The sequence below is a fragment of the Bos grunniens genome, chromosome 12 (genome assembly GCF_055505025.1).
Source record: "Bos grunniens cultivar Pamir isolate PY7600 chromosome 12, Bosgru_T2T1.0, whole genome shotgun sequence".
In the NCBI taxonomy this organism is placed as follows: domain Eukaryota; kingdom Metazoa; phylum Chordata; class Mammalia; order Artiodactyla; family Bovidae; genus Bos; species Bos grunniens.
Genome location: NC_141176.1, coordinates 87,439,422 through 87,461,687, shown reverse-complemented (window position 1 = coordinate 87,461,687; position 22,266 = coordinate 87,439,422). Strand labels below are relative to the sequence as shown.

The window sequence follows — 22,266 nt, the reverse complement described above, 5'->3', positions numbered from 1 at the left end:
ACTTGAAGTTGAACTTTATTAAAAATACGTCTTAAGTGTTGTCCTTTGAATAGCAGACAAATGTGTGCAGAAAATTTTTATATTTTCATTTGTTAATCTTTTAAATTTTTATTTTATGTTGGACTAGAGCTGTTTAGCAATGCTGTGCTAGTTTTGGGTATACACCAAAGTGATTCCGTGATACATATATATATGTGTGTGTGCATGCTAAGTCACTTCAGTGTTGTCCAACTCTTTGTGACCGTAGGCGTGGTAGCACACAAGACTCCTCTGTGCATGGGACTCTCCAGACAAGACTACTGGAGCATGTGGCCATGCCCTCCTCCAGGGGATCTTCCAGACCCAGGGATCAAACCTGTGTCTCTATGTCTCCTGCATCTGCAGGTGGGTTCTTTACCACCAGCGCCACCCGGGAAGCCAATATATACATTTACATGTGCCTATTCTTTTACAAACTCATGTGCACAGTGCTATATTCAAAAGAGATAACCAGCAGTGACCTACCATACAGCACAGAGAACCCTGCTCTATATTCTTCAAAAACCTAAATAGGGAAATGGATTAGAAATGGTCTTTCTAGAGCATTCTTTTTGTGGATTTTTCAAAGACTCAGTCTCTAGAAGATATCAATTTGAATCAATCACTCTAATAAAATACAGACATCAGGTGGGAACTGTTCAATCAACACCAAATTATTATAATCATTTATCATTTCATTTTAGAATGACTCAGAATAGATTTTTGTAATCTTGACATTGTTGACATTTGGGGTGATAGAGCTTTATGTTGGGGTGACTGTCCTGTGCATCACAGGATGTTCAGCAGCAGCTTCGACCTGGACTCAGGAGTCACCAGGAGCAACCCCTTCCGGGGCTAGTCGTGACAGCCCAAACCTTTCCACACATCGGGGAACGTCACTGAAAGCATCTTACCATCACCTGTGGAGAGCCAGTTGACAATGAAGAAGTGACTGAGAAGAACAGTAGAGGCTTCTACAACATAGAGCAAGAAAAATCTCTGAAAAATGGTTTATACTTAAGAAACTGACCTGCCAGAAGCTGTGGCTGAATATGACTTGGGGTAAAAGAAATGTGCTAATTATGTGCAGTCAGTATTCTGAAGCCATTTTTGAGAACCACCTGAAATACACGTACAGGCTAAAATAAGAAAAGCAGGCAGACAAATCTCCAGAAAAAGTAAAATGGTGAATGTATTTTTAAAAGATGAAAGTCAAAGCTTTAGTCTCTCCTGTCTGACTCTTTGTGACCCCATGGACCATAGCCCACCAGGCTCCTCTGTCCACGGAATTCTCCAGGCCAGGATACTGGAGTGGGTGGCCATTCCCTTCTCCAGGGGATCTTCCCAACCCAGGGATCGCAACAGGGTCTCCTGCATTACAGGTAGATTCTTGACCATCAGAGCCACCGGGGAAGCCTAAAAAAGATGAGTGATTCTATATTTTAGTGAAAATAGTCTTAATCAGACACTTTATTTCAACACGTGTTTAAATATTGTCCTTCTTAGATTACAAATATAAAGTTATCACATAGAGATTTTGCCTATCTCTGTAATCATATTTTGACTTTCTTTTAAAAGATCAAATCCATATGTACACTAAATAGGTTATCATCACTTTTCTCAATGATCCAAACAGTAATTATGACTAAAAACTAACCTTAATGAAACACCTGGTGTCTTTAAGAGCCTGAAACAATTTACATAGGAATTTTAAGCAATTTCAGCTCATTTCAAGTATATAAATTTCCCAGTTGGTGAGATTTATTTATGTTAAACACAACTTTCACCTAAAATGCTGTGAAGGTGGGCAGTGGGGCAGTGTGAACTCCCTACTTAATCTTTCTCTCTTTTTTGTCTTCTTTGTCTTCATTGCCGCACTCAGGCCTTCTCTAATCATGGCGAGTGGGAGCTACTCTGTAGTTGCGGTGAGAGGGCTCCTCGTTGCCCTGGCTTCTTTCGTTGTGGAGCTCAGCCTCTAGGGCAAGTGACTGGAGTGGTGGTGGCTCCCCAGCCGGAGCACAGGCTCAGAAGTTGTGCTGCATGGGCTTAGTTGCCCCATGGCATATGGAAGTTTCCCAGACCAGGTATTGAACCCCTGTCCCCTGTATTGTCAGGCACCACTGGACCACCAGGGAAGGTCACTACTTAATCTTTAGTCTGGAAAAACAATGTAAAATGACAGCCACATCTGTACCATCAATATGAAAATGTTGAAACAAATTCCCAAAACTCAAACTATTTTCTTTGGCTATTTTTTTTTTTTTTTAGCTTTCCTTTTTGTAAAATAGGAAAATCCATTCTAAAAATTCACTCACATTTGACTTATTGGTAGAGCAGTAGCCAGCACCAACCCATTTTGAGATTACGCTCACCTGCACAGCCTAGAATTTAGCGCAGAATTAAGACTTCTCCCTGGCTTCTCTGACAGTTCAGTGGGTGAAGAATTCGCCCGCCAATGCAGAAGTCACAGGAGATGCCGGTTCGACCCCTGAGTCAGGAAGATCCCCTAGAGGAGGAAATGGCAACCCACTCCAGTGTTCTTGTCTGGGCAATGCCAAGGACAGAAGAGCCTGGTGGGCTCCAGTCCATGGGGTCCCAAAGAGTCAGACACGCCGGGGCAACTAAACACAGCACCTGTGTGCCACAGAGCCAGGCCCTGCCCCAGGCTGCCCTGTCTTCTTGGTGTAGACTTAGACTCACCCTTCTCTGTCTGTCTATACCTGTCTCAATCCACTTTGAACATTGACCAGGGACCACCTAGCCACCATTTCAACCAGATATCCCTGACTGCACTCTTAGGAATCTTAGTAACGAAAGATTCTTACAGGTTTTAAAGGAGGCTAGGAAGTTTCCCTTAATTGCATTACTTTGGGAAATACCGGATGATATTAAGAAAAAGAAATTCCTTTCCAGGAAATAGAAAGTGAACTCTGTTTCAACGAGTGTAAAACTGACAATTCACGGTACAAAAACACTGATGACTCAAAATATGTAAAAAAAATTCAGACATAACATTTTCCAACATTGTGTAATAAAGCATATGGAATGCATTGACCAAAATCGCCATCAAAGAAAACACGCAAATGAGCTTAAGAAGCAGACGTTTCTACATCAGGAAAAGGATTACGGCATACAACCGGCAACCTAGTGAACAGAACTCTGATAAAAGTGGACAGACTCTTTGAGACACATGGTACTTTCAGTCCATCCATCTGAAGTATAAATCTGTACTTTTAATTAAAATATGCCTCCAAAAGCCAGCACACATGGCTTAGCATGCTTAGTATTAAGCTGGCCTTGGCCTGGGTCATAATTTACATAGGTGGTTCAAGATCTTGCCTCATTAATGAAAAACATACTCAGGTCACTGGAAGGAAAATTGAGAACAATTTCTATCATGCCAGTTAAGCCCAGGATTAATTTTACTGTAGAACTTCATGTTGTGTTAGCCAAAGGAAGTTTGTAGGTGAATAGATTAGAGCTAACACACGTATGCCTCTAATAATAGTACATGTATTAAGTATCTTAGTAATCCTATTTTATAGTTTTTGATCTGATTTCTGCTTAGACCTGGAGACAAAGATTTTCTTTCTCTTCCTGAGGAAGGCAAGGAAGTAGTGAATACCAGAATAGATAGAATCATACAAAGTGAAAGTGAAGTTGCTCAGTCATGTCCAATTCTTCGCATCCCTATGGACTGTACCTGCCAGGCTCCTCCATCCATGGGATTTTCCAGGCAAGATTACTGGAGTGGGTTGCCATTTACAACTATACATTAAATCTTAATGAAACCACTAAGGAGTCTGTTTCCTTGAGTCCATTTTACAGATGAATGCTCAAATAGTAAAGGCACGTTGAGTGACCTCTATTTATTTTTTATTTTGGCTGCATTGGGTCTTCTTTGCTGTTTCTCGGGCTTCCGCTGGTGGTGGGGAGAGGGGGCTACTCTAGCTATAGTGCACAGGCTTCTCATTGCTGTGATGGCTCTTGTTGCGGAGCACAGGCTCTAGGTGCACCAGCTCAGGAGTTGTGGCGCGTGGGCTGCGTTGCTCTGCAGCATGTGGGATCTTCCTAGATCAAAGATCAAACCCATGCCCCCCTTGCATTAGCAGGCAGATTCTTATCCACTGCCCCACCAGGGAAGTCCCTGTGTGAGCGTGCTAAGTCGCTTAAGTCATGTTCAACTCCGTGAGACCCCCATGGACTGTAGCCTGCCACGCTCCTCTGTCCATGGGATTCTCCAGACAAGAGTACTGCAGTGGGTTGCCATGCCCTCCTCCGGGGATCTTCCAGACCCAGGGATCAAACCTGTGTGTCTTATATCTCCCGCATTAGCAGGCAAGTTCTTTACCACTAGCGACACCTGGCCATGGAAAGTCCCTGAATGACCTTTGATTGTATTGCTGAGGTCACGCCAAGAACTTTGTGTGTGTGTCACCTGATTTCATCCTTACGTAATTCTGAGAGATTATATTTAATATGACAGCTGTGGGTTGGATTGTGACCCACCAAATTCACATGTTGAAGTCTTAACCACTGCCCTTCAATCATGACCTCGTTTGGAAATAGGGTCAATGCTGATGTAACTTGTTATCATGAAGTCACACTGCAGGAGGGTCAACCCCTCATCCCATAGAATTGCTGTCCTTATCAAAAGGTGGGGAAACTTCCCAACTGCCGCAGTGGCAAAGAACCTGCCTGCCAATGCAGAGGACCCAAGATAAGCAGGTTCAATCCCTGGGTCAAGAAGATCCCCTGGAGGCGGAAATGGCAACCCATTCCAGTATTCTTGCCTGGAAAGTTCCATGGACAGAGGAGCCTGGCAGGCTACAGTCCATGGGGTCACAAAGGGTTGGCTGAGCCTAAGCATGTACATACATCATTAAGAGACAACGGGACACAGAAGAATACACACAGGGAGAACAGCATGTCAAAAAGGCAGAGATCTGGGTGATGGGTTTGTAAGCCCAGGGACACACTGATTGCCAGAAAATTGCCAGAAATGTGGACCCACAAGGGAGAGGCATGGAACAGACGTGAACTCAGAAGGAAGTAACCTTGCCGGCACCCTAATCTCAGACTTGTAGCATCTGGAACTGGGAGACAAGACACATCTGTTGCTGTTGCTGCTTTAAATTTTTTTATTGGAATATAGCTGATTTCCAATGTTTGTTAATTTCTGCTGTACAGCAAAATGAATCAGTTATACATATACACACATCCACAGTTTTTCAGATTCTTTTCCCATATAGGTCATTATAGGAGTATTGAGTAGAACTTCTTCTGCTATACAGTGGGTCCTTATTAGTTATCTCTTGTGTGTGTGTGTGTGTGTATATATATATATATATATATAGTATATATTATGTATAAACATAATAAAACATAAAAAATCATTAGATTATATATATATATATATATATATATATATATATATATATACATATAACACTTTAAGACCTTGATGCTGGGAAGCTTGAGGGCAAGAGAAGAAGTGGGCGACAGAGGACAAGATGGTTGGGTGGCATCACCGACTCAACGGGCATGAGACTAAGCAAACTCCAGGAGATGGTGAAGGACAGGAAGCCTGGTGTGCTACAGTCCATGGGGTCGCAAACAGTCAGACACGACTCAGAAGCTGAGCAACCACAACCAAGTCCAGAGGCCAGTCATTTCAGCAGGAGTTCACCATTCTTGTCCTCCCCGACTCTCTCAACAGGCTTCTTTCTGCCTGACTCTGTCCACTCTCCTTGTCTTAGGAATCAGGGATTCAGAGTCACGAGTGTTTCCTCCCAGACCTGGAAGCTAGAGAGGGAACACTGGGGTCAGAGGTGTTCTGGTCAGGGAACTCTTCTGCTACATGCCACGTGGAAGCTCGCTCTGCACAAAATATCTCTTACTGCACAGGAACTAAGAGCAGGGATTCCCCCTCCCTCAGCCTTGCACCCATCTAAACCCCTACTCATCCCTCTGGGCTAGTATTGACCCATCTTTCACTAAGTCATGCTCTTTTGTCTACTCTGAACTGACTGGGGAGCTTAACCTGTGCCCTGCAAAGTTTCCACTTCACAAGGAACACGGGGAGGGGCAGCGGATAGGTTGTGAGCAATAGTACACTTTCTCTATATTGTATACACATAAGAGAGGGTGATGCATAAGATTATTGTTGTTTAGTTGCTAAGTTGTGCCCAACTCTTTGCAACCCCAGGGACTGTAGCCCACCAGGCTCCTCTGTCCCTGGGATTTCCCAGAATACTGGAGCTGGTTGATATTTCCCTTTCCAGGGGATCTTCCAGATCCAGGGATCGAATCTGCCTCTCATGCATTGGCAGGAGGATTCTTTATTGCTGAGCCACCAGGAAAGCCTGATGAATAAGGTTAACCCAAGTCTTTTCAATGTCCTTTATCAAAATTGCTCTACAAACACCAGTAAACAGCTCAGCATTGGTAACCAGTCTGAATGATCAGCAGTTTTTGCTAACTCTGCCTGTCAAGCTTAAGTAGCTTTTGCTATCCAGCTATTCCTAGAGACCTGTAAAATCCAGTGGTCAGTCCTCTCCTCTGCATTTATTTCTGCTTTCCTTGCGCTGACATTTGCCCTTCCCTTCAATTTCCTTCTCACTGTACTCCTGTTACTGAAAGTGGGTTCTGGCTGCTTGCTGCTCTAAAACCAACACTGGAGAGACAAGGCTGGTGGAAAGGAAAGTTTGCTTCATTTCGGAGGCTGGCAACCTTGGAGGGAGAAGGGATGGGTCAGGACCACTGGCCCAGTGTGGGTGAGCGGCGGTGGAGATGGGCACCAGGCCGTGGGAGGACCAGCTCCCACTGCTAGGGATCCATAGGCAAGAGCTTTTCAAGGGGCATTTCGGGGGTATAGGAAGGTGGCTACATGCAGAAACAGCACAGTCAACTCTGACAGTCTTAAAGCTGGACATAAGTGGTCTAATCAGTGTCATTTTGACTGTTTTCAGTACAATGAGTCTTCAGTACAGGGTTGATTTGCTCCCATTTCCTTGAGGCCATTTCTCAGAGTTGAGGCAGCTTATATCATGACTACAGTCTGGTCATCATGTAGATAGTTTCCTACCCCTGATGGGGGTTTCAGTATCTATAAGATAGGCATAGGATATGGCTCTGAATATTATATACAGATCATGAGGAGGAAATGAAGCTTCTTGATTTTGCTTAATGACTTCTGCTGTTCAGTGGCTCAGTCATGTCCAACTCTTTGCAGCCCCAAGGACTGCAGCACGCCAGGCTTCCCCGTCCTTCACCAACTCCCAGAGCTTGCTCAAACTCATGTCCATTGAGCCAGTGGTGCCATCCAACCCTCTCATCCTCTGTCACCCCCATCTCCTCTAATAGTTTTGTCTTGTTTGCTTTCCTTTGCTTCTGCATTTTCTCACTTCTCTGGTTAAACTTACTCTTTGTTTAAAGTGTTTCTACAGACAAAAGGCAGGTGAAAGGCATGGTGGTGGTGGTTGTGGGCCCTGGGGGAGGCATAAGTCCCTGATCCTTTTTACTCCTATTATCTGTCTGTAGCCTCTTCCTCTGCTGTCCACCCAATTCCTACTTGGATGAGCTGGTGTTGGAATGCTTTTCCCAATATCAGCAACCCTCATTTTCTCACTGCTTTTGTTGTTGATTATGTGATATTTTTTTTTTTCTTAGCCCTAACCTTCTAATCAACCATCTGTGGCCAAGAATTTTTTCTGTTTGAGTAGAGGGGTGCCATTCTTGAATCCCCAGTCTTCCTGATAACTGCATCTCTGCAATGCTCCCCTTTTCCTTTATTTACTGCTAAGACTAGTTTATATGATGCTTAAAATAAAGATACTGACATCCTGAATGTGTCTTCAGTGGCAAACAGATCTTTGGAGAAAAAAGAACATTTTCACAGACATCTGATTGGATGGCCTCATCCACTTGATGTTATGGGGCAAATTGTGAATGAATTAACTATAGCATATTGCAAGGCTATTGTGCCTACATCATGATGGAGTTTCAGCACTGTTTTCCGGCAGGTCATGCTGTAACCATCAAGTCCATTCCACAGTTTCTGGAAAGACATGGCCTTGAACTAGAACGAAGCCAGAGCATCACTGACACAGGAGCATCCTCAGAGAAGGCGCATGATTAAAAGTGCTCTGCATGAGGAGGTGGGGTCGCGCAGAACTGCTGGTCGGGAGCACAGCTCTGTCTCTGATTGGCCATGTGATCTCTGAGCTCTAGTCTTCTTTACATCTGGAAAATAAAAGAGCTTGGACGAGACTGTTTCTAAAGTCCCTCAACGTGGCTGGAAAAAATCAATTTCAAATTGTCAAAACCTGTTTTTCACATGGTTTTTAAAATCCCGCCAAGGAATAATAGAATAAATATGATAAAGAAGAAAAGCCCCCAACAGATGACAGATAGTATAGAATCACTTAGACATGTTAGGTATTTCTATTTAACAAAAGTAAGTAAGAGGTCTTATACCAGGAGAAGAAAGGAACTACTCTTAGCTCTGCTTTCACTGATGAGGAGAAAAGCATCCAGAAAGTTTGGGGGATAATGGGACTGTGCTGTATGAAGCAGAAAAATGACTTCATAAATTGTGAAATGAAAACCTATGGGGAAATTGCCACCTAGATGGATTTTGAATGTGTAAGTTGTCTGACGTCAAGGCATTGGTCTGCAGGATGAATTTGATCAGTGCCATGCATGCCAAGTCACTTCAGTCATGTCCAACCCTTTGTGACCCCGTGGACCATACCCACCAGACTCCTCTGCCCATGGATTCTCCAGGTAAGAATATTGGAGTTACTATGCCCTCTTCCAGGGGATCTTCCTAACCCAGGGATTGAACCCGCATCTCTTACATCTCCTGAGTTGCAGGCAGGTTCTTTACCACTAGTGCCAACTGGGAAGCCCAATTTGATTAGTATAGGACGCTAAGAGAAACTTTCATCTCTCTTAGAAATCCCATCCAACCATCCCAAGGCCATTTTCACAGGTCACAAAGTCATCATTAGTGTTTAGAAAAGGACCTACTCAGATGAAAGTAAAGACAACTGAATTCCTTCCGTTATGACCTTCAGAAGAGTTGTTCCCTCACTTTTGGGTCTCAGAACTCTCTGATACCATTACCATCATTGAGAACTGACTTCACAGATATTTACCGTATTAAAAATTAAAGCTGAGAAAATTGAAACATGTTTATAAATTAATTAACATAAAATAACAATAAACCCATATGATATCAAAAAATATTTTCATGAAAAAGAACTAAAAAACAATTAAAAGGATGGAATTCTATTACATATTTGTAGATCTGTCTAATGTCAGGCTTAATTAAAACTGAGCTGAATTCTCACATTTGTTTTTCATTCTATCTGCAGCAATACATGTTTTGATTGAATTATATGATGAAACTTCAGCTTCAAGCAGATTTGTAGTATTTTAGTGGTCGTTTCAAATAGTTGGGGAAATTTTTATTTGATTCTACATCAATGTGTGGTGAGTGGTGGCTTTTTAAAGGTTAGTTGCAACTAAAACCATGTTAATAGATGCTTCATATGACAATGCATTAAAATCCATTGATTTATCTGGCATTTTGGATGAATCTTGTAACCATGCACGTATTTGTAATTATGCAGTGGCCATTTGGAAAGTATTAGTTCACTCAATTATTTATAACTTTCACATGTTGACACATTTCATTGTACAATTTAAAATATTCACATTTGTTAATATCACCACTGAGCGGAAGAGTCTTCAAGTAGAAGGTTCTTATCAAGTTCATGATAGTGAGGACAAATGTTTAAGATTCTGATTTTTCCTTCTTAGTTCAAATTTTCTCATGGGTCAACCAGGCTGTCAGATACTTTTAAGGACATAAAATATGCTCATTTTGTTCATGCTTGAGAAAAAGTTTACAAAACTACCCAAATATAAATAAGCATCATCTGTCTACAATAGGCTGGGGCATGGAAGCATTGGTTTAATATTTGCTGATCAGTGGGTTTAATAGGCTGGTAAGTGAAAGATTCATGGGTGGGTTGATGTTCTCTAAGTTCCAAGAGTAGCTTTTTTCTTTCCTTCCAGGGTGCTTTTCTATAATTCATCAGACTGAAAATTTCTTGTTTTTATAGCTAGACATGCTAAGGTGTTAATCTAACTTTGATTCAGAGCCTACTGTGTCACCTATTGGAGTCAGCTGGAGCTCAGAGAGTCAAGCACCTTCTGCCATGGTTGAGTGGGGATGATGGGAAGGAAAATGGGAAGAGGAAAGGAAGGCGGGAAAGAAGGACTATAAACTAGGTAGCATCTCTGTGTACAGATGGGTTGGGAGGTGATGGTTGAGATATCGTGCCAGACGTTTTTACTTTACATCCAACTTTCGCTTGGTTACCCAAGAGGAAAAACTCTTAGGAGTCTGTGTCTCACTTTCTTGATGTTAAAGGGGGTGCATAGTGGCATCTACTACCTGAGATTGTGTGTTAGCTGCTCAGTCGTGTCCAACTCTTTGAGACCCCATGGACTATAGCCCACCAGGCTCCTCTGTCCATGGAATTTCCCAGGTAAGAACACTGGACTGGGTTGACATTTCCACCTCCAGGGATCTTCATGACCCAGGGATCAAACCCATCTCTTGTGTCTCTTGCCTTGACAGGCAGGTTCTTTACCACTAGCACCACCTGGGAAACCCCATATTTGACCTCAGTACCCTCTGTTTCTTGAATCACTGATTAAACATCATGTGTCAAGAGGTTCTGAGTGTGGAAGGCACTGGCTAAACTTTTTAACTCTAGTTAATATAGTGTCACTTCTCATATTCTTGTACACCTACTTGATGCCTTTTAACTGTCCATTTCATTGTCAATGTTCTGTTGATTCAAAGAGAAGAAAGCCTCCCAGCACTTGTCCCACATGATGTATTTATTCACTTTCCTAGGAATCACCCCCAAGCTCTTGTGTCTTCTCATAAATCCCTGATTCAATTGCTCGAAACTCACTAATTTCTAATTAGCCCAGTTGATATCATTGGTATTTTCTCATTTCATTTCATTTTTCTTAAGATACAATGTTTGGAAGCACTGATCCTTCATATTTTCAACATTCACACACCTATTTGAAAACCACTTTACTCCCAGAAAAATTTCTGTGTCTGGAAAAAAAGATTGTACCCAACCTAGAATCTAACCTAAATCAAGATACTCCTTTATGTTATGAATAAATATATATGACATTTAGATGGTCATATTCATATATAACACAAAACAAACCTCTACTTTTGAATTTTTGGAGAAAGCTTGTCAACTTTTCAAAATGAGTCCACGTCCTGAATGTGCATTTCTGGGCCCTTGATATGAGATGTCTAACTCCTGTAGACCAGTGATGAATACAAGATATATGACCTTGAAGAAAATAAATTGCCAAGACTTCTTCTTTATATTGCAAGATTAATATTTCAAAATGCTTGAATTTTCTTTTCCATAGGAATATTGACTCATGAAAGGTTGATATTTATTAAATGTTTTCATTTTCAGAAAGTTTATTAAATATGGTTTTTATCATCATGATGTAGAAACCACTGAATTTCTTTTTCAGCAAAGTGCACAAATGAAAATGCATAATTGTAATAAAATCCATACATGCAAGTTCTGAATTTGTCTCCTAAAATATTTTTGGAGAAAATCTTTATATTTTATTTATTATAAGTAAATATAATTATTGTCATTTCCCCACTAATGTAGTAGATATTATATCAATATAAGGAAACAATTATCTATCCCTATGCAAGCAATAAGTTGATCTTATTCAGAAAATTGAGTGATTGTAACTCACTCTTTTCCATCTGCTGCATCTGGTTTCTTATATATATATATATCACATTTTCTCTGACTCCAACCACATAATTTAAAGAATGGATTTCATTTGTAGACATAGTTTAGGCTATTCATAAACCTTGTCAAAATACTTTCTAAAAAAATAGTTGAACTTATCGTTAGTCAAGTTATGTACAAGAAAACCTACCTCCAGGTAGACTTTTCCGCATTTGTACATGGTTTATTTAGGTTGTAATTGAGAACTTTGATTTTTGTTATCAAAAGTAAATGAAGATGACAGACTTGTTCATTTTGTTATTTCCTAGGACTGACCATCCTTTTGGTAGTTCCTTTTGGAACTACCTACTGTAGTTTAGGTAGCTAATGTAAATGACAAAGTTTACAGGTCATTTCAAAAGTTGAAGAAATCAACATCAAAAGTGGAGGATTCATAAGATTTTGTTTTTTATTAGCACTGTATCCAAAGGCCGTTTGATGGATTTGCTTAACGGTTTTAATGGAGATAGTATTTTTTTAAATCCACTTTCATCCTAATTAACAGTTGTTCTGATTCTCTGCTCTAAGTAATCTTTCTACCCTAGTCAGTAGCAAGCTAGCTTCAGGCTGGAGCAAACTCACTGTACAATACTAATAAAATTTAATACAATTCAAGGCACTATTCTATGGCTTCCCTGATGGCTTAACAGGTAAAGAATGTGCCTGCCAATGCAGGAGACACAGGAGACGCAAGTTCAGCCCCTGGATTGGGAAGATCCCCTGGAGAAGGAAATGGCAACTCACTGAGGTATTCTTGCCTGGGAAATCCCATGGACAGAAGAGCCTGGCAGGCTACAGTCCATTGGATCACAAAAGAGTTGCACACGACTTAGTAACTAAACAACAACAACTCATTATGATGACTGTACTTTAGTAGTAAAGATTACTCCTGAATGAAGAAGCAGTATTGTCCACCTAGTTACCCAAAATGAGTGAAATAAAAATATATTCCATGTCTAATCCACGTACACTCTATCACCAATCTTTCTCAATTCACTCTCTCTCTCTCTCTCTCTCTGAGCAGTTTTTTCTTTTCCTGTACACTCAGATGGAATCTGTGTTTACTCTTGGGACTAAAACTGGAAACAATCATTCACTGACTTTCAGAAGAAAAATATCAACATGATGTGACCTGTCTGCAACCTATTTCCAAAGACAGGAATCCTGAACTCTTCAGTGATGTAAAGCAATCTAAACCGATGGCGCACTGTTAGGAAAACATGACAACATGAAATCAAAGTGAATCACGGCAGCACAAAGGCTGCAGCACACCTCACTGCTGGGGAACGCCCAAGCTGATGACTATGGCGTGCCAATTGCCTCTGTGCCCCATCCAGGGCAGGCAAGCCCTGGCACCAGCAACTGCTGTGAAGGAGCCCCAGGCCCAGTGCTTGCCCTGAAGCAACAGTTAGGTCATGGACCTCCGGAAGCAAATTTGTGGGTTTCCATCTGCTGGCTTGGGTCTCTTTCAAAACAGTATAATGCTTTTGGGGCTTCCCTGGTGGCTCAGACTGTAAAGAATCTGCCTGCAATGCAGGACCCCCAGGTTCGATCCCTGGGTTGGGAGGATACCCTGGAGAAGGAAATTATGCCCTATCCCAGTATCTTGCCTGGAGAATTCCATGGACAGAGGAGCCTGTCGGGCCGCAGTCCATGTGGTTGCAAAGAGTCAGACATGACTGAGCGACACACACACACACACAATGCTTTTAGTCATGTATCATCACAGAGGACTTATCTTCCAGTGTGTTATCAAAACATTTAGTGAGAATTAAATATATGTTACTAAAGGGGAAAAGATGTGGGGAGATAAATTTGTGATTTGGAAGTAACATACACAAAATAAAACAAACAGACAACAAAGACTTACTGTGCAGCATAGGGAGCCGTATTCAGTATCTCGTGATAATCTATACTGGAAAAGAATATTGAAAAGAATGCATATATGTACATGTATGGCACTGTTGTAACCCTGAAACAATGAAAATCAACTATACTTAAATGAAAAATTAAAATTAAAAAATTATATTAAAACTTTAAATGTTAATTCAGTTCCATTAAGCACTAAATAAGTGAATCCATGCGTACACAGGTACATCCATACATGTATACACGAAAGTAAAGGTGGGTCACAAATTGTGATAAGAATATTCAGTGAGCATGCATTTGATCTGCACAATGTACACACGCTGAGAACAGGGTTGGTGTGTTTCAGTCCATCTGTTGTGTGGACAGAGGAGGAACGACAGCAAACAGCGCTTTGTGCAGGAACTCAGGGGTGGCATGTTGATGATGCAGGGGGGCTGGTTCTCTCGGCCTCTCATGGAAAGTCAGCCTCTGACACACCACACCTCTGGTCAGTGGGCATGACTCCTCCTGGTGGCAGGAAACCAGAGCCCTGGGGAAACAGAGCTCCATTCCTGACACTTTTCACATCACTTGCAGTTTACATCCAACCGTGACCCTGAGACATGTTTCTGAGTAGCTTCAGTAAAGAGGTTCTCTGGGGCATTTAGGGTCTCATCCAGGTAGTCAGCAAGCTTCTCAGAAGACCAGAATGACTCTGAAGTCACTGGCAACTGATTCAGGAAAAAAAGGAGTTCTGGCCATTTGCTTCCCGTTACTGAATTCAGATCATTACATCAGTGATCAGGGATTTAGATAAACACCTGTCTCCCACGCTGAGATTTTACTTACCTGCAAGACTGTGTTCACTTGATCCAGAGCTCCTCCTACTCAGGTTCTCCCATGGGAGGCAGCCCCCAGCTCTTCCCAAAGGTCCCAAGTGGACCATTTTTACCTCCCCATCCTCCTTCTTGAAGAGGCCATGGCAACCCACTCCAGTATTCTTGCCTGGAGAATCCCCATGGACACAAGAGCCTGGCCGGATACAGTCCATGGGGCCGCAAAAAGTTGGACACGACTGAGCGACTAACACACACACACACACATACACACACACACACATCCTCCTCCTTGGGGTTCAGAAAAGTTTCTATCTTTATGAGCCGCCAAATGATAGAATTTCTGGCAGCCTTCTCTCTCCAGGTGTCCCTTGAACTTTGGGATATCTGAGCCATCCGCCCACTCTGGAATGTCATGCCTTGTGGCAAATGAGGCAAGCACCCCACACTTCCTTTCATGGGACCTGCTTTATCACAGGCTTTCCTGACTTATGGATCTTGTGAACACCTGGAAATAGGTGACTCACACTGAGCCTTCTGGAACTCACAGTGACTCACCGTCACCTCCAGGGGATGTTTGCTCCCATTAACCTAAGGGCAGTGTGGCCCATCGACCACCATGCGGCCCTGTGAATACTGTTCATTCTGATAACTAGCTCACCCTCACCCCTTGGGGATGTCTCCAGTCCTGGGGATGGCCCAGCCATGGACCCTAGCCACTGACCAAGCACTTGGCTGAGAAACCCATGGGCAAAATTTAACCAGGTGTCAGGTTCCCATTTGTTTCAAACTGTGGCTCTGGCAAAGACTCTTGAGAGTCCCTTGGACAGTAAGGGGATCCAACAAGTCCATCCTAAAGGAAATCAACCCTGAATATTCACTGGAAGGACTGATGCTGAAGCTGAAGCTCCAATACTTTGGCCACCTGATGGGAAGAGCCAACTAAACACTGGAAAAGACCCTGATGCTGGGAAAGATTGGGGTTGGAAGGAGAAGGGGCTGACAGAAGGATAGTATGGTTGGATGGCATCACTGACTCAATGGACATGAATCTGAGCAAACTCTGGGCCACAGTGAAAGACAGGGAAGCCTGGTGTGCTGCAGTCCATGGGGTCACATGACTTAGAGTCTGACATGACTTAGTGACCGAACAACAACAAAAAGGGTTCCTGCATCCTGGCATCCTGTAGTGAGCCCTAAAGGCACTGGGACTAGAGGCTCCTGGAGGGGAGCTGCCTCACCCTGCCACTGTCCAAGGGCAATTATAACTGGGGAGCAAACATACTGCTCTCAGGTTCTCTGATCAAGACACTGCTAGCAATACCAGCTCCTCTGAATCTGAGGGTCCCTGGCTGGGGAATGGAACTTGAACAGGACACCATGCCTGCTGGAAGGGAGCCCAGCACTCAGATTTGTAGGGATACCTAGAGATGCCTCATGGGGCAGTCCGTGCACAGAAAAATTCTACCTTTCTCTAATTAGTCACTTATGTAGGAAAGACAGTTTAAAGCACCCTTAGAAATGTTCTCATCACTGGATCACCAAAACTACCAGCCTATCTTCTTCCAAAATTATTTTCTTACCCTCAGTTCTATTGTAATTGTACCAGAGGCCAATTACTCCTCTTATTCTAGAGTTCTTATCCCATATTGCCTTCTCGTAGCATTTTCTTTGCACAGAGGAATTTCCTCTTCTGCTGCATCTCTAACTTCTTCCTCTCCAGCAGATTATCCTCATCATTCCAGAAACAAGATCCAGTATCTCCAGTCTTTAAAAAGTGAAATAAAATGAAGGACACCTCTTGTTCTTTTGAAATCCCGATCCAATTCTGTATGTGTTTCCTTAACAAAGCATCCTGAAATCCCTGCCTCTAGTCATTCCTCTTGTTCCTCTACCTCTGAACATGGTCCTTCACTTCCACCGCTGGTCTTATTGAGGTGTCCAGATGTGTCCACGTTCATTGGCCTTTGAGTTTTTCTTCAGTAAACTCTCAGCAACATACTCAAAAAGTGACTGCCCCTACCTGCCTACTCTGATCTTCCACAACATTGCATCCTCTTGTATTTCATTCTACCTCTGATGCATTTTTATTTCATTCTTCTCTTCTGTTGCCTCTTACACCTTTTTCGGTGGTGCAGTGGTAAGGAATCTGCCTGCCAGTGCAAGAGATGCAAGAGGTATGGGTCCAATCCCTGGGTCAGGAAGAATCCTCTGGATGAGAAAATGGCAACCCACTCCAGTGTTCTTGCCTAGGAAATCCCATGGACTGAAGAGTCTGGCAGGCTGCCATCCATGGCATCACTAAAGAGTCGGACACAACTTAGGGACTAAACGACAACATCATGCCAGGCATTTCTGTATCTTGCCTGGACTATTCACACAGCCTCTTGTCTTTCACTCAGCTCTTACCCCTCCTCTGTACTCAGTGTAACAGCCGAATGAACTTTGAAAACCACATGGAATATACCACGACTCTCTCACGCTTAAAACTTTTAGCTGGCTTGTCATCAGTCTTAGAAGACTAAAGAAAATTCCCTTCTCTTGCTTCCTGAGTGCTACAAATTCTGACCCTGTTTCATGCCATCCTCTGATTTGCCTTCTGAACATGACTTTGACGTGAATTTGTTTTTAAGCAAAATTAGTGTAGAACTGTGTTTCCTAATACTAGCCAAGTACCAAGGAAGATGGGTTAGAAGCAGCCTGATGTGCTAATCCTCTGGGATTACACCATTACTGGATGGAGACCACTGTGTTCTCATTTGTCTCTTGGCTGCAGAGACAAAGTGGGCTGTGAACAGTGGTGCTATCCACCCTTCAACCTGCTAGGGATTCAGATTCCGTTACGTGCTTCTGAAGGTTACTACGACCTTTCAGAAGTAAGGAGTCAGCCCCATTCTTCAAGCACCCAGTCACTCCGCACAGAATGGAAACCTCCCCAGACAAAAGACATCTTCCTCTGTCTCATCTTGATCTGCTAATAGACTCAGCCCGGCTCTGTAGGAAATGGGATAGGAAGCTCAAGTCTACGGTGAGCAAGTCACCACTGGAAAGTGATTGTCCCTCAGGTTCAGATGTGGATTTAAAGGCAATAAAGCAAAGGCTAATGGTTGTTTTTGGACATTTCCTGATATATCAAGTATTATCCTCAGCATTCGAGGTACAGTTCTTGGTACCTACCTTAGGCCTTCAGCACAGTGCCTCACTCATAAGGTTCTATCAAGATGAGCTGTTATTGTGATAAATAATATGGGCATGTCAGCCCTGTGAAGTCAGGGCTTTATCTCCCACAGTTTGGAGAGAGGAAGTGGAGACTTTAAGGATAAGGGGATTTATTTTTGCTCCTAAGCTTTGCAATTAGGTGATCTGGCATTTAAACTAAGCCGCACTGATTCTAGACACGGCAACCCACTCCAGCATTCTTGCCTGGAAAATCCCATGAACAGAGGAACCTGGTGGGCTACAGTCCAGGTGTCACAAAGATTCAGACACAGCCGAGCCACTGAGCACACACTGATCCTCGAGTTCTAGCTGGGGTCTCACCAGGATGATCTTCATTGGAATTCTCCACATATTTTCACCTTGCAAAGATGATTACCTAATGCACTGTACCACCATTTATCTCCCTGGGTATGTGAGCTTCCCCCTCACCCCCAGAACACTCCTACCAGCTCTGGAAGCTTAGAGACGCTGGCTGACTCCAACTTGGTCCTTGTCACTAGCACAGAGCCAGATGCTTGGTGTGTTCAGTAGCCTTTGATCAAGAAAGGACTGGAAATGCTGGCACACAGCCTGCAGCTCACTCAACACCAGAGCTGTGTGAGCACCTCACGGCACCTTCCTGGAAAACAGAGGCAACTGCTTGCCTTTCATTTTCAATAATTCCTCTAATAATTGTTAGGCTAAGTCACAGCACACTCACTACATGTCAGAAATCATTCTAAGTGGTTACATATTAACTCATTGTCTATATAGTCCTCTGGGGCAACAACTGTTATCCTCCTTATTTTACATCTGCCGAAGCTGAGACAGAGACCCATGAAATGACCATCCTAGGCGAGAAGGAAAAACAGGAGAGACCAGCCTCAAACCCAGGTAACCAGGCTCAGACTGACTCTTGCCCAGTCAGGTGGGCTTCCTGTGAAGGTGAAACAGCCTTGTAAATGAAAGAAAACTATATTCCCAGAAATGAGACCATAACTGGAGTCCCATTGGTTAGAAATGACAGCTAATATCACAAGAATTTATAGTTATTGAAGCTGAGAAAGGGGTGTGTATCTCCCTCAGGGGTGCCTGAGCAGGTGGATCTCCCACCTGGCAGAAATTAAGTCTCTGTGAACTCAGATGCCGTTAGTCTCCTTGCCTTGATGCTCACCATTGCCGAGGAACACACCAAGACTGATGTGGAAATCTAGAACATGTAGCCAGATACTCCATGTTGCTTCCTCACACAGGTATCGAGAAAGACAGACTCAAGTTAAAACATAGTGAAGGAGGAAATTTTTGCTGGGGATGCATTTTACATGATGCCCAGCAGAGAAGGAACACACAGCATGTGGACATTTCTTACCCATTCTTCTCCTAGATGACCTTAGATTTAGAAAACAGCTATGCCAGAACTAAAAATAGATACTCTACAGATATCCCTCCATCAGCGTGAATGTTTACCACATTGTGTGTGTGTGTGTGTGTGTGAGTCGCTCAGTCGTGTCTGACCCTTATGGACCCCATGGGCCGTAGCCCACCAGGCTCATCTGTCTGTGGAATTTCTCAGGCATGAATACTAGAGTGGGTTGTCACTCTCTTCTCTAGGGGATCTTCCTGACCCAGGGATCGGACCTGGGTTTCCTGTATTGCAGGCAGACTCTTTACCATCTGAGCCACCAGGGAAATCCTTACCAGATGATACATTACTAAAAATAATGTATTAGCAATAAGAACTCTTAAATTGTGTTTTTATTCATCATAAAATATATATGAATTCAATAAGCACTGCTAAACATCTTTTTTTTCCCCCAAAGCTACGCCTAAAGATTAAAAAGAAAGGAAGAAAATGTTCTACATAAAGAAATCCTCTGTGAATATGATGTATTCATAGTTTTGGCAGTTATAGATAGAACCTCTGGAATACACCTACACAACAGATGTTGTACAATGTTTTGTTTTTTTGTAAGCATAACTGAGGCCACCAATAGAAGTACATCATTAGATAGAAAATGGAAAAAGTGATAACATCCTCCTTAACTTAAATAACTATGTTTACAATTTTTTATATATTCACTTTTATAGAGCTAATTTTTTATGACTGTCGGAGGCTGTGTTCTCTTTTCTGCTTTAGATTTTTTTCTCACTTCCATTTATGGGTCTGTCATCCTGGGGCCTGAATCACTAAAATAATGGAAGGTACATGGCGAGATCTTAGTGATGTAATTTAATAAAGCATGTGACAAAGTTAATCCGACACTAATGTTATTTTTGCAAAGCTATTGTTGTTTGTAAAAGGATTCTTGTTCAGGTAGACATAAATAAATGTGATAAATATAATCAGCAATAGTTTTATAGCTGGAATTCAGTATTTCCAGGTTGAGAATGGAGTGAAGAGGAAGAGAAGTGGAAAGATCACATTCAGCTTTTGTTCCTTACAAACAAGTGCATCGGGTTTCTTTCCTTTTCATCTCTTACCTCCGTATCCACACCCAGGGGTACGACACTGGGATCTGATGCAGACTTCATTTCAGTCAAGGTACCATTTTTACGAGTGGTTGAGATTCGTCTGCTTAACTCTGCTGAGGGTGGGAGGGGGAGCAGAGGGCAGGGGAAGAAGAAGAATAAATTGCATATTTTGGCAAATGTCAGGTGGAGACCAACATAAAAATATGCAATGATCTTGCCCCGCAAATGACAAAAGATCAAAAAACTGATTAGGTCAATAGGAATGTATGAGCATTATATAAATTAAATTTTAGTCTCATATATTTTCTATATTGATCATTATGTATATTATATATCATTATATGAGGTCATCTTTTATAAATTGTGTTATGATTATATATGATGAATTATAAACCATTATATTGATATATTTGGATTAATTATCTACTTACTCATTTATCATGAGTTATCAAAGTAGAGTCATGTATCATGATTTATCCATGTAGCTATCAACTGACTTTTCATACTATCATTTACAGTAAAGAATTTAAGGCAAACTCTGTACTCACATCCTAGGTACCAGTGAGTTTGTTATCCATGTATTCTTTCTTTGAGTCAACTGCCCTCTGCCCTCTATAGCACATCTTTTTAACTTTCATTGAAGTTATATGAGGAACAGTCCCTTTGGGGATCCGAATATGAGGCTACTGTGGGCTTCCCTGGTGGGTCAGTGTTAAAGAATCCACCTACCAATGCAAGAGACTAGAGTTCGATCGCTGGGTCAGGAAGATGCCCTGGAGAAGGAAATGTCAACCCACTCCAGTATTCTTGCCTGGGCAATCCCATGGACAGGGAAGTTGGTGGGCTACAGTTCATGGGATGACTAAGAGTGGGACATGACTTAGAGACTAAGCACAACAATAATATAATAGCAAATGAAGCAACTGACAAACAACTAATCTCAAGAATATACAAGCAACTCCTACAGCTCAACTCCAGAAAAATAAGTGACCCAATCAAAAAATGGGCCAAAGAACTAAATAGACATTTCTCCAAAGAAGACATACAGATGGCTAACAAACACATGAAAAGATGCTCAACATCACTCATTATCAGAGAAATGCAAATCAAAACCACTATGAGGTACCATTTCACACCAGTCAGAATGGCTGGGTTCTAAAAGTCTACAAATAATAAATGCTGGAGAGGGTGTGGAGAAAAGGGAACCCTCTTACACTGTTGGTGGGAATGCAAACTAGTACAGCCACTATGGAGAACAGTGTGGAGATTCCTTAAAAAACTGGAAATAGAACTGCCTTATGATCTAGCAATCCCATTGCTAGGCATACACACTGAGGAAACCAGAAGGGAAAGAGACACGTGTACCCCAATGTTCATCGCAGCACTGTTTATAATAGCCAGGACATGGAAGCAACCTAGATGTCCATCAGCAGATGAATGGATAAGAAAGCTATGGTACATATACACAATGGAGTATTACTCAGCCATTAAAAATAATACGTTTGAATCAGTTCTAATGAGGTGGATGAAACTGGAGCCTATTATACAGAGTGAAGTAAGCCAGAAAGAAAAACATCAATACAGTATACTAATGCATATATATGGAATTTAGAAAGATGGTAACAATAACCCGGTGTACGAGACAGCAAAAGAGACACTGATGTATAGAACAGTCTTATGGACTCTGTGGGAGAGGGAGAGGGTGGGAAGATTTGGGAGAATGACACTGAAACATGTAAAATATCATGTAAGAAACGATTTGCCAGTCCAGGTTCGATGCACGATACTGGAAGCTTGGGGCTAGTGCACTGGGACGACCCAGAGGGATGGTATGGGGAGGCAGGAGGGAGGAGGGTTCAGGATGGGGAACACATGTATACCTGTGGTGGATTCATTTTGATATTTGGCAAAACTAATACAATTATGTAAAGTTTAAAAATAAAATAAAATAAAAAAAAACAATAATATGACACTATTACTGAAGATTTTATATCAAGCCCCAAGTGCAGATTTACATAGCATTGAGA

At 42.2% G+C, this 22,266-nt stretch overlaps 1 long non-coding RNA gene across 5 annotated transcripts in view; it reads left to right on the top strand.

Annotated features, from left to right (window-relative positions):
- The window catches only part of LOC147362041 (uncharacterized), a 260,259-nt gene that overhangs the window by 217,258 nt on the left and 20,735 nt on the right, over positions 1–22,266 (top strand). For 2 of the 5 annotated variants that reach the window (XR_015137731.1, XR_015137732.1), the window contains one exon: positions 8,699–8,805. The exons of the other annotated variants lie outside the window; for them this stretch is intronic. This is a non-coding gene — a long non-coding RNA (uncharacterized LOC147362041). The remainder of the gene's footprint in view (positions 1–8,698; positions 8,806–22,266) is intronic. 5 annotated transcript variants of the gene reach the window in all.